Genomic DNA, 20,256 nt, shown 5'->3' with positions numbered 1-20,256 from the left:
GTCTTTCGTCAGGACTATTGCGCTATGGCACCTTCTAATGTGTCACTGAACACGAAAAAACAGCGAGAGAAACGATGAAAAAGAAGATAAAAGAGGAGACGTGAGGGCTACATCAGGCCCGTTTCTGTTGCACACAGTACGCGTACGCTGGCGAAAGGAGACGGAAAGTCTTAGGAACAAAGCAACTGCAGGTATAAGCGCTCGAAAAGCTCCATATATGTAATTCTCACACAACGCCAGATATTATGCGGCCGTGAACTGCAAGACAACGCGAAGCCCCTTTTGCTTAGTAGCTGCTGCATTTGACGAAGCGTGTTACGCATTCATTGTACAATCTTTCTGGACACCAAGTATGGCGTTAGACTCTATGCTGCATTGCATAAAACTGCTCTGCATTACATCGTCTGCTCTCTCCCAACGGCACGCGCGTACCCTCAAACAAGAGGAGAAGTCCTTATTGGAGAGCTCCGCGAAGTACCATCCGTATGGGTGCAACAAAATGGCACCAAGAGCAATTGTCATTAACGAACACACTGATCGTACTGCGTCTCAAGAGAAATCCATCAGAGTGGTCACGTTGGTGCAGCAGCGAACATCATCGCTTAGGGCAAAATAGATCAAGCTTCAGAGGCTGTCAACAAGTGAGTAGCACGCAGGCGAAGTGCATGGGCGGCCTGGGAGTAAGCTATGGCATTCTGCGCCCCCTGCACGCCGAAGCTCATGCAGTCTGCCAACGCCACAGGCTTATTCTTTGTTTTATTTCTGAGCTCCGGCACGGGCTGGTGGCCCGGGCCTTTCAACTACGCCTTCAGAAATAGGAACCCTCCAGACCCGAAATAGCGTCCGCCCCGGGCAACCGCCGTTAGCCGCCGCTCCTCGACTCGGCTTTTGCGACCCATACCGTTCGAACGCAGGCGACTAAGCCTGCAGCCTGCTATGACCTGCAAAGCTTCTGCTTGTTAAGAAAGCGCATCTCCTTCCGACCTGCACTGGGCTGATTAGGAAGGCAAGCCAGCCGTCACGTTCGTTGCTCTTAGCAACCGTAACAGCTCCGACTTGCAACGTCGTCTCAACGCAGCGCCTTTAGGACAGAGCGTCATTCGTTGGGAAGAACCAGGACAGCTAAACTGTGCGCAGTGCTCATTCGTGTGACAATCTGTCGACTCCGATGTGACAAGCCCCTCCTTCTGAGTGCCTTATTAACGTGGACAGTGGGCACAGTAACCCCAAAGTGAGCACTGTACGAAGGCTTGGATTCGCCGGCGATAGTTTGTAAATAGTGGACTGTCAGGTGATCGAGCGAGGACATCTGTGAATTCGCCAGCCCAGCTGCGCGTCTACGGCGACGGCGGCGACGTATGAAATGCTGGGACGCAACGACTTCGAAACTAGCGCTGCTGCAGCTGTCTGGGCCGGGGCAATGAAAAGTGCGACCGAGCGCTTTCCGATACGTCAACGAAGACTGCGCCTCCTGTTGTCGGACGACCGTTAAAGAAGCAAGCGATCGAGAGCCACCGCACAGAAACTTATTGAGAGGTACTTTGAACGCTGTTTCCTTACGTATAGTGTAAGCGAAGACAAAGGCATTTGGTGCGTTGGTAAGGCGTAATCTGGTAACGGTGTGAGAAAAGCTAACTATCAGTCCAAGCAGGCGCAGGGAAAGTACTCCATATCAGCCGACGTAAAAGTGAAGGAGGTGACCGGCTCTTCGTCCCGCCACCTTCGTCGCTTAGGCTTGGTTCTGTTCACGCTGTTACCACGTTGCGCACATTGCAAGGTGGCGCAACGCCAAAAATGCGATATAACGCTGCAGTGTATGAATGATGGTGCTATTCGTGCTTTCTGTGCATTCTGCGAGCGTCGATCAGCGTGATTGCTGGCCCACGCTCAGCGGAAGCTTAGGTATTGTGCACATGAGTCACTTAGGATCTAAACTCTTAGTGTCCACCTGTCTCATAAGTAGCTTCGCGCACCAATGTACCAGAGTGCTGTCTCACTCCAATGTTTTCTGATCAAAGCAAACTGTGACGAATGCTGAGAGCTTGTAGCACGACGTCGATCACTTGCAAACGTATGGGTGTAAATAACAGGGAAAGTGCCCCTACATACCTCACTGAATTGCGGTGAAACCCTGTGCTATACTTATGGCCAGGTGGATGTTGGCGTTTTCTTCTTTTGCGGTAAACTTCCACCGTCATGATATAATAGCCTCTGATAAGTCAAACAACTTTTGGCGATAGGGTGGGCGTTGAACTCCCTTTTTTATAGTCATTTCACACCGTCTTAACACGCAATACATTGGTAGCTACCGTGTTGTGTTTCTTGCGAACAGTGTTTCATCATAGTGGCTGCACCGATTACGCTAATTTGTCTTTGAAGAGGGCTAAACGCGTGAGAAATCTGTTAATAAACTGTCAATGACCGGTCCTTTACACAGAATAAAACAAACAGACGCGCCGACCTTGTCAGTCAGGAATAAACTGTGGCTTTCTGTCGCTTCGTTTGGATTGCGGGGGAATCAGGCTCTCGCGCCTGCTAGAGTTACTCATTGCGAAGTTCATGACACGCTACTGAACGCTTTCAGTTATTCTCTGCATGAAAAGATAGACAGCTATTTTTCATCACCGGAAAGTAGTAAACTAAAGGGAAGGGGGCAAGGGTGGCTTTTTCAGAGGGATGATCGAAGAAGAGCGCAGGCGAAAGGAGCTGCAACTATAGTCGAACACGAGGCGCGTTACGCCACAGTGCCGATAGAAGGGCAAAGTCATTAGGAGAGGATTTGGTCGACAGGTACTGAAAGTTTTTGCGTAGACCTTCTTTCTTTCTTTCTTCCTTCTTTATTTATTTCTTTCTTTCTTTTCTTCTTTCTTTCTTTCTTTCTTTCTTTCTTTCTAAGTGCCGATCCATGCATAGCTGGTACGTGAAGCGGCTGGCATCGTTCGACGCGGTATTTAAGGTAAATGTTGTTTCCGGAATAATTCGCGCTGTGCGCGACGAATGGTTCTGAAAACGCAAACGTTTCTGACCCTAGCATAAAATAACTCGTTTCTTTAAACCTTATTTCACATCCATACAAGGTACAGATGACACAGACAAAAAGCCACAAATTCGACTTGATTAGGTCTCTGTCCCCTACCGGTTTGTTTTGGCAGCACGTACCAAAATGTGCATTAATACAACATATGAACATGTACACAAGTACTGAGTACCTAACCTAGCAAAACAATATCCATGTAAAATATGTGTGTTAGGAAAATTTGTATACTCAAAGTTTTTTTTTTTTTTTTTTTGCACAGCAGCAAACAACGGCATGGATGCAGAACAAGCATTCCATACAAGTGACAGAAAATACCTAAATAGAAACCATGAATAGCTTTTCCATTAAAAGGAACATAAATAAAAATGCATCAATAAATACGTTGCTGCGCAATTGCAGCTTAAATTTGATATTGATAAAGAAAGGAAAACAAACAGAACATGCATAAGCACACGCGCAAATAAAAGTATGAACGAGTAGTCCGGACACATAAATTGAAAGAATAATAAATCTGCTTATTAATGAAGAGAGTTAAGCAATGATGGCAACGCATGGCGCAACATTTGATTCTCGTACTTTGTTCTTGAATGTGGAATATGCCAAGTTTCTCTATGACGTGCACTGCAACTGCTTGTATTAATTTACATTTCACAGGCAGTCAAAAGTTATAGCTAAGCAAAATATCTAGCGCGACTACAAGCAGTAATATGCGATGTTACAGCAACCAGACCAATAACGCGAACAAAGCCCCGCGGTAAACTCTGAAATATTCAGACCAGACGTTATAGCATTGATTTGTAGGCTGCGCTTCTTTTTTTTTTTCGAAAGAAAATGAGGAAGCATGAACAAAATAAACTGGCTACAAACATTATGACTCAATAAAGAACACCGTATTTAAGTAAATTAAATTTACACATTAAGTTTGCGCTGAATTATTACAATAGATTTACTGTGTTTTACTTCAGAGCAATATTATAATGCAAAACAGAACAGAAAATAGTCGGCAAGAACAGGGGACACCCTGAGACCCCGCCATGATGTTCAATAACGATGTTGTAGCATTTCACCGCATTACAGTTGTGTAATACTGTGAAATGCACATATTGTATTCCGGTGAAGGGAAGTGAGAGCTTGCGCAACTATTACGTGTAAATAACGTGTCGTTACTTAATAAACTTTGAAGGCGCTTGCAGGATACCAAAGGGCAACGAGGCGTCAAAGCTGGTACCTGGACTGGTCCGTGGGTTGGGGCTCGCCGAGGTCTCCGCCTGACGGAGTATACAAGAGCGGTTGTCAAGGGCAGCTGACAGTCGATCTTGCATACGAAGTCACCCCCCCCCCCCCCCCCCCCCCACGATTCAGCCTCGGCGGCCCCAACACATGGACCACCTTGGTTCCAGCTTTTAACTCCCCGCTGCCCCTTGGGTGCCTTAGGGATCCTGCGCCACCCGCTTCATTATAATCTTAAGTGATGCGCTGAGGCCTCTGTTTGCCGGTGTTATTTATATTTTCGTATGGTAAATGATCTGACCACAATACAGATATTTATTGCGGTTGAAATTACTAAAGCCCATCAGTAATGACACGTATAATGCATATAAGACCCTTGCCAACTACTGTATATGTCAGCCCTTCAAGATTCACATGCTACGACTCATTTCGTTTGTGTGTTCCTTTTTCGTTTTCTTTCTTTTCATCCAAGATACGACCGAGCAAATGAAGTGCGAAAGTAATGGAAAATGAAGTAGAATGTTAAAAAAGATGGCCCTAGATTTGTTATTACTAAGCCACTCCGCGGTGCGTCTTGATGCGCAGATCCCCGCTACAGAATGCCGAATCAATCTCACTGAGTGACCAATTTCGGTATATATATATATATATATATATATAGTAGCGGTGCACTAGCCCCTTGTAGAAGAATAAAATAAAATAAATTTGACTTAAGGCACAACTCTCTTCACAGCAGTTGCGTGCTCTAATCATTAGAGCACGTTCGCTTTTTAATTTTTTTTCATTACCGGTGACAGCTAGGGAACCACACTTTAACCAGAAAATTAGGCCACAGTCGGACGCATGCTTCTGTCGTTCCAACGCGAGCCAGCCAGAGTATTCGCGGTCTACCAAGAGGATTGCAAGTTCAAGACCGTGAAAAGATAAAGACGAAAGGGAACATAACCACGAGACCAGCGCTCGTGCTGTGTGTACCTGCCTGTGTCTTCCTCGCTCCGCAGTTTAACTTGTGGTATGTCGCACCAAACTGGCCGAACAAAGGCACTCCTCCCCTACAAGGATTTTTTTATGCGTTGCTAGACCAATGCTAGCATACTCGAAACATTTGCTCGGCTTCAACAGTAAGTAAGCTGCAAATTAGCATCATGCGAACTGCTCGATAAGTATAATTATGTGTACAAACACGTTGAGAAAGTATGTGCAAAATTATCTGCAATAAATTCTGGAGAAATTAGTGTATAAAGCAGAACTTAGGAGAGGATAGTTACGAATTCTGGTTTCGTTTCTTTCAAACAACCTACCTCCAAAGAACGCAATCGTATCCCTATGACTGCAGTTTTCATAAGATAGTAAAATTAGCGACAGTGTCGATATCAACCTAGAGCTGTATTTTGTAGGAACCTTTTTTTCCTTGTATTACATCCGTTTCAATTCATGTGTGACGCCGAGTGGCCAATCCGTCTGATAAAGGCAGCTCGACGCACTGGCAGCCGCTTAAACCTGCTACGGCCACGTAATCAGCAGTGTTGCATTTTTCACAGATTTTCCACTTGATTTGGCCAATTTGATTCTTGATCAGGAATAATGATTTGGTTTTGGCAGAAAGCGATTTCTTAAGGTATTTGAAAATGTTGCCTAGTGGATTATTCTATCTGCCAAAGAAGCTTGCTCCACGCATACTAAACCACACAAGGACCGTCGGTGCGAAGTTGAAAAGACAAAAGGGAGCATTTGGGCTTTCTAGCGTAAATTATGGTTTGATTCATCGGTAGTGCCGACGTCTACCCGAGCTACAATTGATTGTGAACTCGAGCGTCTAATTAGCGGATCTGTAGTGCCCTGTAGAGAAATCAATTTACGCGTGTGGAAAAAAGATCATTTGTTTTTTGTCGTAACTGTAATTTCATTGTTACGCATACAAAATATTTCTTTTTTGTTCGAAGTATATGTTTTCGAATGTAGACTGTAGAAGTTAAATTTTTCCGTACATCACTTCTGATGCAATCGACGTCTTAAGATATGATTTTTTTGTTTTCAAAAAGTGTTTAACAACCACATTGTTGTGGACGTAAACAAATGCCACAGCATAACGTTTTGCAGCTCTCAGGTGCGTTTTTCAAGCCTTTGAGGTTTAAGTATCAGAATAAGTGATACTTCTGCTGTATAAAAAGGTACGTTAGCTTTATTCTATCCTACTTTCATTAATTTCTCCGGCCTCACCTTGGGTGAGGTGCTGGGGAAGCCGGAATCGTCTTGATGGCTTCTGCACTTGCCTTTTGTCTTTCTGGACCAATTAGACTAGCAGCGTTCCACATTGCTTTTCATTTCCTGGAGAGATACTGAATCAGCGTAGCTTCCTCGTGCGACGGTATCGCATTTGTTCATACGCGGAAGAGAAAAGCACAAAAATAGGTCAAATTTAACACTCAGTTGTGCATTTTGTCTTATTTTTCTGTTATAAACAAAGATGATTGTGTTTTCTCTTCCTCAGTTTAAACTAACAAGCATGAAAGCGTAAGACCTTTTTCAGGAGCGCTCTTACTTGTAAGCGCTCTGTCCCCTTCGTGGTTTTCTCTTCATTTTTCAATTTCGGGAAGACCAGCGCTCAGACTAAGTACACAGAAAAGAGCGACAAACAGATCGCGCTGACTAGCAATCATATTAGTTTATTGCTTCTTGCTTCGAACTTTACACACTCCCAATTCGTTGCTTTTGGCGAATGCATAAAGTTCGAAGCAAGAAACAATAAACTCATACCGTTGCTAGTAAGCCCAAAGTGTGTCGCTCTTTTTTGTGTACTTCGTCTGAGCGTTGGTGTTCCCGAAATTGAACTATGCAACGCCAACCGGCCCTGCTGAAGTTCCCTTCATTGCCATGGAATGTTGTCCGCTAGTATAACAGTCTCTGCAAATCGTCACACTACTGTTGAGAGGCATCCCGGTAGGCGCATGTCTACATGGACCTTTTTGGTCGTTCGTCTTAACATGACGACATACGCAGCTGCGTGCGTTTAGCGCTGTGTATTTAGGCTGTGTTTCAAGTGAGCCCCGTTTTACAGTGTAAGCTGTTATGGGCTCATTCCAATAGCCATTTAGGTTGGCGAAGGTGTCCGCCGCCGCCGCCGGTGTCCCAGGCAGCAATGTCACGCGATGTCACAGGCGCGCCGCGTAGCGTCGATGCGTGCTCACTTTGCATTGCAGCTGCATATAGTGGCGCGTGTAAAGCCATAGTTATCCAAGTGATTCGCGTTTTAGTGTTTTGTGCATGCACACGCGTAACTGTCACATTGGGAGGATGCATCCTTTGAAAGGATGATCGGATGCAAGGACAATGACGAAAATAAGACATATCGCCATTTATACAAACATAGCAAACAAGAAGAAGTGAATAGCGGGCACTATTAAACAATCCGTTCTTGTAAAATTCTCTTCACATACAATTTGACATTTTTCCGAGTGAGGCAAAACATCTACCTTACCGAATGTTAAGTGCTATTCTACTGGATTACTTAATGAAATTCCGAACAAATGTGGTCATAGCGACTGATGCCAACGCAGAACCAAGAAAAATGTAGTATTGGTATATTCTGTTCTATTCTCGATTGCTTATTTTCCCTGCGGCTTCCAGACATTGTACCAATCTTTATTGCAGAATATTTAGCAGTTGTACTGGCCCCTCGTAAGTTAAGCCCAACAATAGATTACGTAGTCATTGTAACTGGTTCTTTGTCCTTGTCTACTTTCCTTTCAGCACCAAATGAATCTCAGGTTTTGCGAGTGTTTAAATCCTTAGTACCCAACACTTAACTAATATCCATTTAGTCTGGGTACCTGGGCATACAGGCCTAGTTCTAAATGAAACAGCTGGTTCATTGGCGAAAGCGTCGATAGCTGGCCCAGCCATTCAAGTTCTCCCTGCATCAGCCTTGATCATAGCGGCAAGATTTCGGAAGCAAATGATGCTGCAAAAATTCTATGTACCATCTATAACAAATTCCTCCGATTTTAGACACTTATTGTACCCCTGAAAAAGCACTCTTTGCCAATCTAGAAAAATTAGATTACAAAAGTAGGCTTCGCTGTCATACCTTCTTTAAATTTTTATTTATACAGGGCTGGTCTGGCACCCTCACCGTTTTGTCATGTGTTTAGAGAAGATGAAACCATATAACATTTTTTTAGCTTCTTTCTTTTTAGTTTCCATTCATTAGCTTAAGAAAACGAACCTTAGCAACACCGCTCCCCCTTCTTGGATTACATTTAACTATTCAAAACTTGCTATATTTATGCGCCTCTACACTTGGGCATAGCGACGGCAAGGTTAGCGCTGCCATCCAAGATTTTCTTTTAGGATAAATGAGATTTAGACACTAAATACTAAATTTTAAGCTTCTTTTTTATTCACCAAAATTGAATTTTATTTGTTTTATTTTTATGGTTATAGCAGTTTTCATTTTCATAAAATCATACAGGTAATACAATCTCTGTCTTTCGATTGTAGCTTACCTATTATAAAATTTGGACCTCTTATTTTCTCTAGTACCAGTTCCGTCTCGTTCGGAAAGACTTCTCCGATGCATGAGACACGCAGCCGAGACCGTGAACTGTTTGGTGTACCTCCCTCCATACGCGACTAGTGAATTAGCGGTAAGCGCTAAAAGTTTTTTTTTTCATTTTCGTATTTTCTTTTATTTCCACACTACTTTTAAGTGCTGTTCAAATTCGCCGAAAATATATCGTGTATCTAGTCGCGTTCATGGCCGCTTGCGTACGAGAGACTCCGAAACCACGATTTTAGTACCACTGAGAAATACTATGCCGTGCCTACTGCCGCGATCATCAAAACCCGTATACCGCGGATAATTGAAGCATGTTTTCAGGCATTCAAGATATACTAAATAAACTTAAACTGACTCTACCGACATGCCCCGCGCTGACTTTCTAGTGAGATCCCCCCCCCCAAACAAATTGTAGCACTAAAGGAAGAGAAAAAAAGTGATGAGAAGGTTTGCAGTATCACGCAAACAATAAAAAAAACATAACGTAAGGAGAACAGTTGCAAAGTTCAAATACAGATTTTCATCAAGTAAAAAGAAAGAGAAGGGCGTACTTTGCGTCCATTTATATCTTCTACATTTGCACTTATGTTCGTTTTCGCAGGCGTCCGTTAGTACTCCTGTAGATCACGAGCATGCATTCGCAACAGTGAAAGGTCGTGGGTACCAGTTCCTGTACCGCCTGCATGCTTTGCCTAGCCGAGTTCACGGCCGCCTGCATACGTGAGATTCCGGAAGTACAAGGTCACAATCGTTTAGAAGTCCTTCTATATTGAGTAAAATCTATCGCGGATAAATAAAAGATGTGTTTAGGCGCGTAGGGCCCTCTGGGCTGTACTTGTCAGCGATAAGGTAGCCCCGCCGCCAACGGGATTATATGACTGAGCTATGTCGAATGCTCGGTTGCCATAGTCGGAAGATCGAATCCTTCTATAAGCTTCTTTTTTTAAATTTGAGGATGGTAAGCTTGAAATTCACCTCCTCCACTGCACAACATCTGCAGGCTTGGAGTGATGCCTGACACCGTCAAAAGGTGCCGTGAACGAGTGGGGCTATACTAATCCAGGTACAACCAAATTAGGAAAGCCCATTAAGCTTCAACAAAGACACTCCCTCTCCAGAACAGGAATTAGCCTCCCTGGTGGAGTATTCGGCCACTACCTCCCGAATGATTCCTACAATTAAGCCATGGCCCTCAGTCCCCATCAGCTGCCGAGCACCCGACCAAGGCGACGGTCAGACATGTAACGCAGCAGACGGTGCTAAAAATCTCTGGGTCTTGACAGGCCACCAATGGAAACTGACCCTGTCAACCTTTAATTGCCGAATTCTGTCGAGTGAGGCTAGCTTAGCAGGACTCCTTGAGGAACTATCAGATATGGTTTGGGATATCACCGGCCTTAGTGAGATTAGAAGAACTGGTGAGGCTTATACATTGCTGAATAATGGACATGTCCTCTGCTATGGAGGTCTCCTAGATAAGAAGCAATACGGCGTAGCATTCTTAATCCATAAGGACATAGCGGGCAATATTCACGAATTCTACACCATAAATGAGAGGCTAGCGGTAGTCGTTATCAAACTTAATAAGAGCTATAAATTAAAGGTAGGACAAGCCTACGCTCCAACACCCAGTCACGATGATGATGAAGTACATCAGTTTTATGAAGATGTTGAATTATTGACGAGAAAAGTGCAAACTCAGTATACTGTAGTAATAGGCGACTTCAACGCAAAGTGGGGGGAAAGCAGGCTGGTGAACCAGCAACTGGCAACTACGACGTTGATTCTAGGAACGCTAGAGGAGAGATGCTGCTAGAATTCGCAGAAAGGAATAGGCTTCGAATAATGAACACCTTTTTCAGGAAGCGTAGCAACAGAAAGTGGACGTGGAAAAGCCCTAATGGTGAAACTAGAAATGAAATTTATTCCGCACTTTCTGCTGATCCCAGCATAGTGCAGGATGTAGAAGTGATAGGTAGGGTAAAGTGTAGTGATCATAGGTTAGTGAGGGCTAGGATTCACCTCAGTTTGAAGAGAGAAAGAGTAAAATTGGTCAAGAAGAAACAGGTCGACCTAGAGGCAGTAAGGGTAAAAGCAGACAAATTCAGGCTGGTGATTGCAAACAAATATGCAGCCTTAGAACAGAGAGATGAAAATGACATAGAGGTAATGAATGAAACCATAACTAGGCTGGCTTCAGAGGCAGCAATTGAAGTGGGAGGCAAGGCACCAAGGCAACCAGTAGGCAAGCTCTCCCAAGTAACTAAGGACCTAATAAAGAAACGACAAAGAATGAAAGTGTCCAACTCAAGAAATCAGATAGAATTCGCGGAACTGTATAAACTAATGAACAAGGAGAAAATAAGGCATATTAGAAATTATAACGTGAGAAAGGCTGAGGAGGCAGTAAAAAATGGACGCAGCATTATATCAGTGAGAAGAAAACTCGGCATAGGAGAAACCAAGATGTATGCTCTGAAAGATAAGCAGGGTAATATCATCAACAATCTCGAAGATACAGTAAAAGGAGCGGAAGAATTCTATACATACCTGTACAGTACCATGCAAGAGCAGCCACGATACCTCCATTCCAAGTAGTAATGAACAGGTAACAGAGGCGCCTTCTATAATTAGCGATGAAGTTAGAAGGGCCTCGCAAGACATGAAACAGGGAAAAGCGGCAGGCGAAGATGGAATAACAGTCGATTTAATCAAAGATCAAGGAGACATAATGCTTGAAAAACTGGCGGCTCTCTATACGAACTGTCTGTCGAATTCAAGGGTCCCAGAGAACTGGAAGAATGCCAACATTATACTAATCCACGAAAGGGGAGACGTTAACGAATTGAAAAATTATACGACCATTAGCTTACTCCCAGTGTTATATAATATATTTACCAAAATAATCTTCAATAGAATAAGGGCAACATTGGACTTTAGCCAACCAAGGGACAGGCGGGCTTCAGGAAGGGATTCTCTACAATGATGACATGATACAATGAATGATGACATCCATGTCATCAATCAGGTTATCGAGGAATCCGCAGAGTACAATAAGCCTCTCTATATGGCTTTCATAGATTACGAAACGGCATTTTATTCAGTAGAAATACCAGAAGTCATAGAGGCATTACGCAATCAAGGAGTACAGGACGCTTACGTAAATACCTTGGAAAATATCTACAGAGGTTCCACAGCTACCTTAATTCTACACAAGAAAAGCAGGAAGATACCTGTAAAGAAAGGGGTCAGACAGGCAGACACCATCTCTCCAATGCTATTCATTGCGTTCTTGGAAGAAATATTCAAGGTATTAAACTGGGAAGGCTTAGGAGTAAGGATCGACGGCGAATATCTCAGCAACCTTCGGTTTGCCGATGACATTGTTCCATTCAGCAACAATGCAAACGAATTACAACAAATGATTGAGGACCTTAACAGAGAGAGTGTGAGAGTGGGGTTGAAGATTAATATGCAGAAGTCAAAGATAATGATGAATAGCCGGGCAAGGGAACAACAGTTCAAGATCGCCAGTCAGCTTCTAGAGTCTGTGAAGGAGTACGGTTACCTAGGTGAATTAATCACAGAGAACCCTGATCATGAGAAGGAAATTCATAGAAGAATAAAAATGGGCTAGATCGCATACGGCAGACATTGTCAGCTTCTGACTGGAAGCTTACCATTATCATTGATCAAGAAGGTGTACAATCAGTGCATTTTTCCAGTGCTGATATATGGGGCCGACTTGGAGACTGACAAAGAAGCTTGAGAACAAGTTAAGGACCGAGCAAAGAGCGATGGAACGAGGATTGCTAGGCATAACGTTAAGAGACAGAAAGAGAGCGGTTTGGATCAGAGAGCAAACGAGTGTAGCCTATATTCTAATTGACGCTAAGAGAAAAAAAATGGAGCTTGGCAGGTCATGTAGTATGCCGATTAGATAATGGTTGGACCATTAGGGTTACAGAATGGGTACCAAGAGAAGGGAAACGCAATCGAGAACGGCAGAAGATTAGGTGGGGCGATGAAATTAGGAAATTCGCGGGCGCTAGTTGGAATCAGTTGGCGCAGGACAGGGGTAATTGGAGATCGCAGGGAGGGGCCTTCGTCCTGCAGTGGACATAAAACCGGCTGCTGCTGCTGATGATCTTACATTTTACTTTCATTTACCCGATTCTTGGCCAATCCCTCAGAGTGAGTACGTGCCAGTGAATCACAAGGTTCTACATCTACATCTACAACTCTTCCTGCCGACTGAGTGCTTTGGATCCTCAAGTTTCCACTTGCATCGCATCGTGATACGTATCAAGGGATGTGACATGTGCGGCGAGTAGTCTCGCTACGCGCCGCACATGTGACGCCGCACAAGTGACGCCCTCATATGAGAATTTACAAGGGCTTATAGTAGAAGACAGTTCAATTTCACAGCCTGAGTCCTCACCCACCACCAAGAATCTGGCATCTCTCGGTGTTGTAATCTTCCTTCATGTAATTGTCGTATGCTTCGCTATCATTAATACTGCTTCGCCTTTCCGGCGAAAGTGCAGCCTCTCTCTAACGTTTATTTTTTTCTTTTTCTGTGAGTCCGAGTATAAGCGCTCATGCGCATGACTGCTGTTGATTATGATTTCGAGTGAATCCGGCTTGGCCTCATTTCGGTTACTGAGTGAATTATACAGGATGCCCGAACTATCATGCACCAAGACGTAAAAAAGAGCAGTTACGTTACTCGAAGAAAACCTAGCACATATTGTTTCCAGTACAGTACAGTAGCCGCCAGTAATTCTTTCGTTCCTGAAATTTAATTCGACAATTGCAATTAATTATCCAATTCGAGAAGTACTGTCCTAATTGTAAAATTGTCAATGAGGCATTTGTAGGCACTCCCAAATGAGATCTAACTGCTCTGTTTTCAGCGACGTACTAATTGCGTGCAATTTTTTCCAACTGACAAACAAACCTCAAGCCATGAAAAATACCACGTGACTGCGCTCCTACCCACATCATAAAGCAGCGTCCTCGAATAAGCTGATTGAAAGCAGCTGCATTGCCTGTCGCAAATCCGAAGAGACGGCACATCACCTTGATAATGGTATGGGAGGAGCGCCAACAGCAGGTTCCGCGGCTTTGCAGCTATTCCTTCCTCTCTGCGTCAAACTCATTATCCGTCTCTCAAGGCCGACTGATCACATTGATAACAAAAGTTCCTTAATAACGCAGCCGAAGCGCCGCTCTGGTCACGCACGAAACGCAAAAAGCAATGGAATAGGTATAGCATGTTTCTTTCAAAATCCCCGGTTTTGCTCGCACCGCGCTGAAAGAGTACGAGCACAGCTATATTTCGCGCCAAAAACTTGCTTCAGACCAAAGCCAAATTAAATTGACGGTTTTAGTTTTCATGAGAGTGTATACGTGCTGCAACAACAGATTCTTGGCGTAAAATAAAAGCGAGATAAACAGACCGGGAAGCGACCCACGTGTTGACAAAAGGCAAAACCGATGCGTTCAAGAAAGTGAATAACCCCTTCTAAATGAACTGAATACGCAATCGGGACGCCTGCACAAAACAAAAATATATACATCAGATTTCTCTGTGCCCTTATTATCTATGAATTCGTAAGCGCCGTTGAACACTAGCTGCTGTCTAGAACACGTGTCCGAATAGGTCTGCTTCTGCAGCTACGCAGTACTGAGTCCGCTTTATCACATATTCAGTGGCTTTTTTGTTGATCGACGCTCAAATTCTACAGTAGACATCCGTTATACTTGTCTTGAGGTAACCTGACTTCCGCCTCCCTCATGTAAGCATTATCTTTCACATAACGCCAAAGAAAGAAATCGAGCGGAGAGAGGTCAGGTGACCTAGCCGGTCAATTTACAGGCCCGTGCCTTCCAATCTATTGCGCATGAAAAGTCGCTGCCAGCCAGTTTCGTGCTGGGCTGCTGCTGCGTGCTGGTGCTCCATCTTGCTGGTACCACAGAAGTGGAAGACATGACAGCCGGACTTCGCTGAGAAATTCATCCACAACTCCTTCAAGGATTTCGTCCACGTAACGCTGTCCAGTCAGTGTGTGATCGAAGAAGATGGGACTGATTATAGCACCGGCGTAAATTCCGCACCACCCCATTGAATTACCACTGGTACTAGTGCCGATTGAACGTTACCCAGTGTGCATTGTAGTCGCTCCAATAGTGTGCATTATGCAAATTTACCTGGCCGTTTCTGTGAAAATTGGCTTCCTCTGTGTACATGATGTTGCTCAAACAGTCCGGTGACTAATTGGCTTTTGTGAGGACCAAGCATTGGTGCTGGTTAACGTGGTACGGGTGAAAGTCCGTTGTTTAGAATCCTCCAAATTGATGATTTGGAAACTGGTACCGGGGGGGCCACGTCCCGCACGCCAGGAGAGGGTTTGAGGCCATAAATGCTAGAACATCCGTGCGTAGGCTAGAACTCAAAAATGTAGTCCTACACCGCTGTTTCTTGAAGCTCCCAGTTTGTCTCAGGTTTTCATCGTTTCTGATGATAGTCAATGCGTTTGGTCTACCGCCACACTTCCATGAGTGATATGGCGGCCTTCCTCTTATTGTCATTTGCAGCTCCCAAGGTAAGGATCATGTTTACCTTCTCCTCATTAACGAAAGACATGGCGACTGGGACGAAACAAAACGCACATTTAAACATTGGCACTGACATTGTCAATTCGCTTTTGTGGTGATAGGTTTTGTGGCAAAATAAAGAATGATCCGTGCACTTTATCTACGCTAAGAAAACACCTATCACAGCTTGTTCCATACTACCACCAAACGCGACGTGTTACTTCGTCCGAGGCGCGGCAGATAAGGCACTAGCTGAATCACGATGTTTTACAGCGAAGCTGTATATGGCTAGCCGATTCCTCCGTCCGTCCGTTTACCGCCTGTGTGCCGAAAATTCCTCCGGCGCAACCGCATGAAAATGCACAAAGAAGCGATAGAGAGGCGTGCGATTGGCTGCGAGAGGGCGCGCAGCAGTTTCTCTCCGGCTCCCAAATAGGTAGGCTACGGCTCATACGCACTCCTGAGGAGCAGGCAGCTTTCGATCAGCAACACCGCGAGCAGAACCTGAAACGAGCTCATCTACGCCGTCCCGATTCTGCAGCCCGGGCACAAGAACAGTCTCGCGCAGCCGAGCGCAAGCAGTAAGGGCCGATTTACGCTCGAGCCGCCCATCGCCACAAGCCGCACCGCACGCGTGCAGTCGCACGAAAGATTGCACGTATCAAACACTTGTGCACAAATTTCGGTTTACAATGTGTAAGTAATACACTGTGCACACAGTGTAAATGGTAATTTGTGCACAAGTGCGGGATACGTGCAATTTTTCGCGCGATCGCAAGCGTGCGGTGCGGCTTGCGGCGATGGGCGGCTCGAGCGTAAATCGGCTCTAACGGCGTACCGAGGATGCGGCAGCCTACCAAGCGGTCGTTTAATGAACCGTCGGTATTAATCCGGTGATAAACACCGGGGCCACACGTTTCAGCTTCGCTGGTTAACCATCTGTACGGAGTGTTTGGGGGATGATTTCTTTCTTTATTTTCTTCATTTCGTTCTTGCTAACTCAGAAGGAGTCTGTTCGAGGGCGCTGCTTTATGATGCGGGTGGGAGCGCAGTCACGTGGTATTCACCATATTTCGCAGGGTTTATTTACCGGTCGGAAAAAATTTGTAGGCATTTTGGTACATCGTTGAAAATACCGCAGTTAGCTGTCCCTTGGCTGAGCCTACAAATGCTTCACTGAAACTTTGATAATTGTGATGGCACGTCTCGAGTTAGATAATTAATTACAATTACCTAATTAAATCTCAGTAACAAAAGGAAACACTAGCAGCTACTCCACTGCACTGGAAACAATATGCACTACGTTTTCTTCGAGTAACGAATTGCTTCATTTCCTTTAAATTTTGGTGCATGATACTTAATTGGGACACCCTGTATATATTTATGATCTCTGCGTGCAAGTGACGAAGTTTCCATTCCTAATAAATGTAAATTATTAGGACAGACAGACAGACAATGAACTTTTATTCAGGTCCTGAGGGACTAGCCGGTGGAGACCCGTTGGGGCCCCCGGCTCGCCGCTGGCTGCTCCCATGTCGGAATGGGGAGGCCAAGCCTCTCCGCTCTTTCACGGGCCCTCTGGACGGCCATGGACTGGAGCTTAAGTTGCGTGCTAGATATGGCCTCGTCCGTTGACTTTGAAAAGAAGCGATACTGAGACACATATCATTCACGTGCATTTCACACGCCGTCGATAAAAGACTCTGCCGAAGGGGCCACTAAAGTCTACAGTTTTTTTTTCATGGTCAAAAAAGCACGCAAATCATTTTGAAGTGAGCTGAACACACAGCAATATATCCATCCTCTAGGCATAAGCTACCCATACCTTTAGAAGTAATTGTTAGTTGGCTACATCCTTTTCTTTAAAATATAATATACTTTGTCCTGTGTATGTATTTAAATATATTGTGTTTGTACATGGTGTTTACAGTGGAAATTTTAAACAACGTTGAAGTGAGAAAATACGGATGAGGCAGCCGCTGCTGGTACTTCTAATGCGCTTGTTCTCCTTTTGTCAGGATTTGCAGATATAAAGCGAAGTATGAATTAGAATCCGTGCACGTCCGCGCCAACAATAATGCAATCAGCTATTAGCCAAAAGAAAATTTTATGTGAAGAGGTGGAGGCAAGTCAAAAGGAACCTCAAACAATGTGGGTGACAAAACTCTGGCAATGACACGTTAGGTGGGGGTTAGGCTTCCGCATCCCCGGGAGGGGATGCGGAAGCCTAAACTATGTAGCTCTGCTACATAGTTTAGGCTTAGAAGGCTCTGCTACATAGTTTAGGCTCTGCTACATAGTTTAGGCTACATAGAAAACTATGTAGCTCCTGCTACATAGTTTTCAGGCGCGCTGTGGCAGCAGTTAAAATGGACTATTCGCAGGATTGTTGTTATTGTATGGTTCAACATTACAGAAAAATAGAGTAGTTAGTCTAAATGTTTGGCACTTCAGACTATATTAAACATTAGAAAGAAACATAATAGAAGAGATCTGAAACAGCCATTCTACGTGCACTGCCCGCCTTTTTTCGTGGTAATGTGAAATCCTCCTTTATTCAGTTTGCCTAGCTGCCTACCGCACTGACAGATGCAAGAGTCAGTGGGCTCATGCACCTCACTTGCGGCTATTGTAGCTTCCCATCAAATAGGATTCAGGCTAAGATTCGGTCCTGGAGACGCTATTTACCAAACAAATATAAATGGTACCCCGCATTGTTGTGGGAGATGTTGTCTTTAGAACCGCCGCTTTTTCTGAATAGCGTCTCACTTCTTGCTATTCGGCATAGGTGAGACAGCCCGCAGCAGGCACCATGGGAGATAGTGTTTCCAAGGTGGTATACCTGTCCAGTAGACGCTATATGTAACGTCTGCTTGCGTCTCTCGATAATCTCGAATTTTCCGGACAGTGGTCAAACTGTTGTGTGCTCGTATGTTAACGGTGAAAATTCCTGCACTGCTAAGACGCGCAACATTCCGGCATCAACTGTTTTGCATCCCTCAGGATGCCTGCAACATTGACAACAACGACAGCCATCCCTCTCCTTTCTCTTGTGTGATCACAGTCACATGGACCAACAGGTATAACTGTAAAATACCGATTAATATTAAATGTTCTTGCAGATAAGTCGAAAAGAAAAGTTTACAAGCCCTCTGACCTTCTGAAAAATAATCAGATCTATCATACTCACGCACGCCATTATACGGTAGGTGAACAGCCAGCCTCTAGTGAAAGGTGTACGCACGAAACAGTTGATCTGAAACGCTCCCCACAGTTTTTCGAATACGTTTTTTTTCTCATCAATTTTTTATTTGTTTGTTCTTTCGCATTTCATTCCCTTTATCCCTTTCCCCAGCACAGGGTAGCCAGCCGGCACTTACACTGGCTAACATCCCTGTCTTTCCTTCCCGTTTGTCTCTCTTTTTGAAGACGTTTTATGGCGCTAGATGTTTTCCCTCGCCAACGAGGTCATGTCATCAATAGGCCGCACGTCATCTTGTCTGTTTTCTCCGTCGAAGGGGTCGTTCACGGTTTGTTCTAACAAGCGGAGTTGATTGCCCCAAAGCCTTCGTCGAAGCGTTTGTCCCAGCATGAGGAGAAGCAGCGTCCCGCGCGAAGCGAAGGAACTGGAGAGCGCGGTGGGTGCTCGAGCATCGGAACTGTATCCCGCGACCATCGCTCTGGCGTTGATGGTCATAAAGCTGCCGAGTACACATTATCCCCGTTAAAAACGGAGGCAGGCCGAGTTCCCAGCGGCGTGGCTTCGATCCGGGCAAGCGGGAAGCCAAACATTGGAAGCGAGCATTGTGTGTATGCTCGGGGCCTGTAGGCAAGGCAGTCTGAGTAAACAGACGGGCATATTTTCGGCCATACCGGCGGCGATTCTCTTAGCGCATGCTTATAGCTCGGGCCGGACGGAGAAGAAAAACGCGGCACCGGCCTAGCAGACAAAGCGATGCTCCCAAAACTGTGCGGCGTGCCCGGCCAGGCTCAGGGCGCACAGTGGGTACACCGCCGCCAGCGTCAACAAACAGGCCTCGCGCGCCATCGGAGGGCGTCAGTCGGGCTGCGCAGGTTGTCAAAACGCGGCCAAGTACGCCGCGCTAACTGAGCTCAGTAAGAAACGCCGATGAAAGGTTGCTCTGGAGCGCCGCGTTCTCTTCGCGTCACGAAAGGCATCGTTTACGCAACCCCAAGATCCAGTACTAAAGTTTGCGCGGCGGTCCCATCGTTGTTTAATACTGGGCGCCTAATTCACGCTAAGCGTGGTTCCGCAGTTTTCTTTTTTTTTTTATGGAAACTCCAGCATGACGGTTTTATGACTCCTTCAGGATTTTTTTTTTTTATCATATTGGCTCTGGCTAAGAAACTGCATGGCCACCTTTCATTTTCTCTCGCTGCTGTCCTAAACTTCCAGAAGACGATTACGCCTGTAATTCTTGTTCTTAGGGAAAAGATCACAAATAAGAGGTGCGTTGAATGCGGATAGTCTTGCTTTCTTAAAGTAACTGCATAATTTAATGAAAAATCATTAATCTAAATAAACAACAGAGCGAGAGAAAGCTAGGAGAGAAAAGCTAGGGAGGTCAACAATACGAGCGTTCCGTTTCCTATCCTATATCCCTGCTTTCCTTTACCCCTACACTGGGGATAAGGGAAACATGCAATCGAAAGAGGAAAAACGACAGATAGTAAGCATTCTGAGTACACAGTAGGACGCATAGCAGTACTACAATTCGGCACTGATGCCGGTGACCTTCAAAACCTGGAATAGCTCACGAATAGCTTTTTGTGCCAGCAATGGATGCGGCCAAGGTCCAGTAATTTTCTT

General features: G+C 44.9%; 1 protein-coding gene across 2 annotated transcripts in view; it reads left to right on the top strand.

Moving 5' to 3' along the window:
* The first annotated feature begins 815 nt into the window (after nucleotides 1–815).
* Nucleotides 816–20,256, top strand: part of LOC142588477 (uncharacterized) — a 109,600-nt gene continuing 90,159 nt past the window's right edge. For both annotated transcript variants that reach the window (XM_075700266.1, XM_075700258.1), the window contains exon 1: nucleotides 816–1,536. The gene's annotated coding sequence lies outside the window, so the exon portion shown is untranslated. The remainder of the gene's footprint in view (nucleotides 1,537–20,256) is intronic.

The sequence above is a fragment of the Dermacentor variabilis genome, chromosome 1 (assembly GCF_050947875.1).
Source record: "Dermacentor variabilis isolate Ectoservices chromosome 1, ASM5094787v1, whole genome shotgun sequence".
In the NCBI taxonomy this organism is placed as follows: Eukaryota; Metazoa; Arthropoda; class Arachnida; order Ixodida; family Ixodidae; genus Dermacentor; species Dermacentor variabilis.
This window is presented reverse-complemented; position numbering and strand designations above follow the sequence as displayed.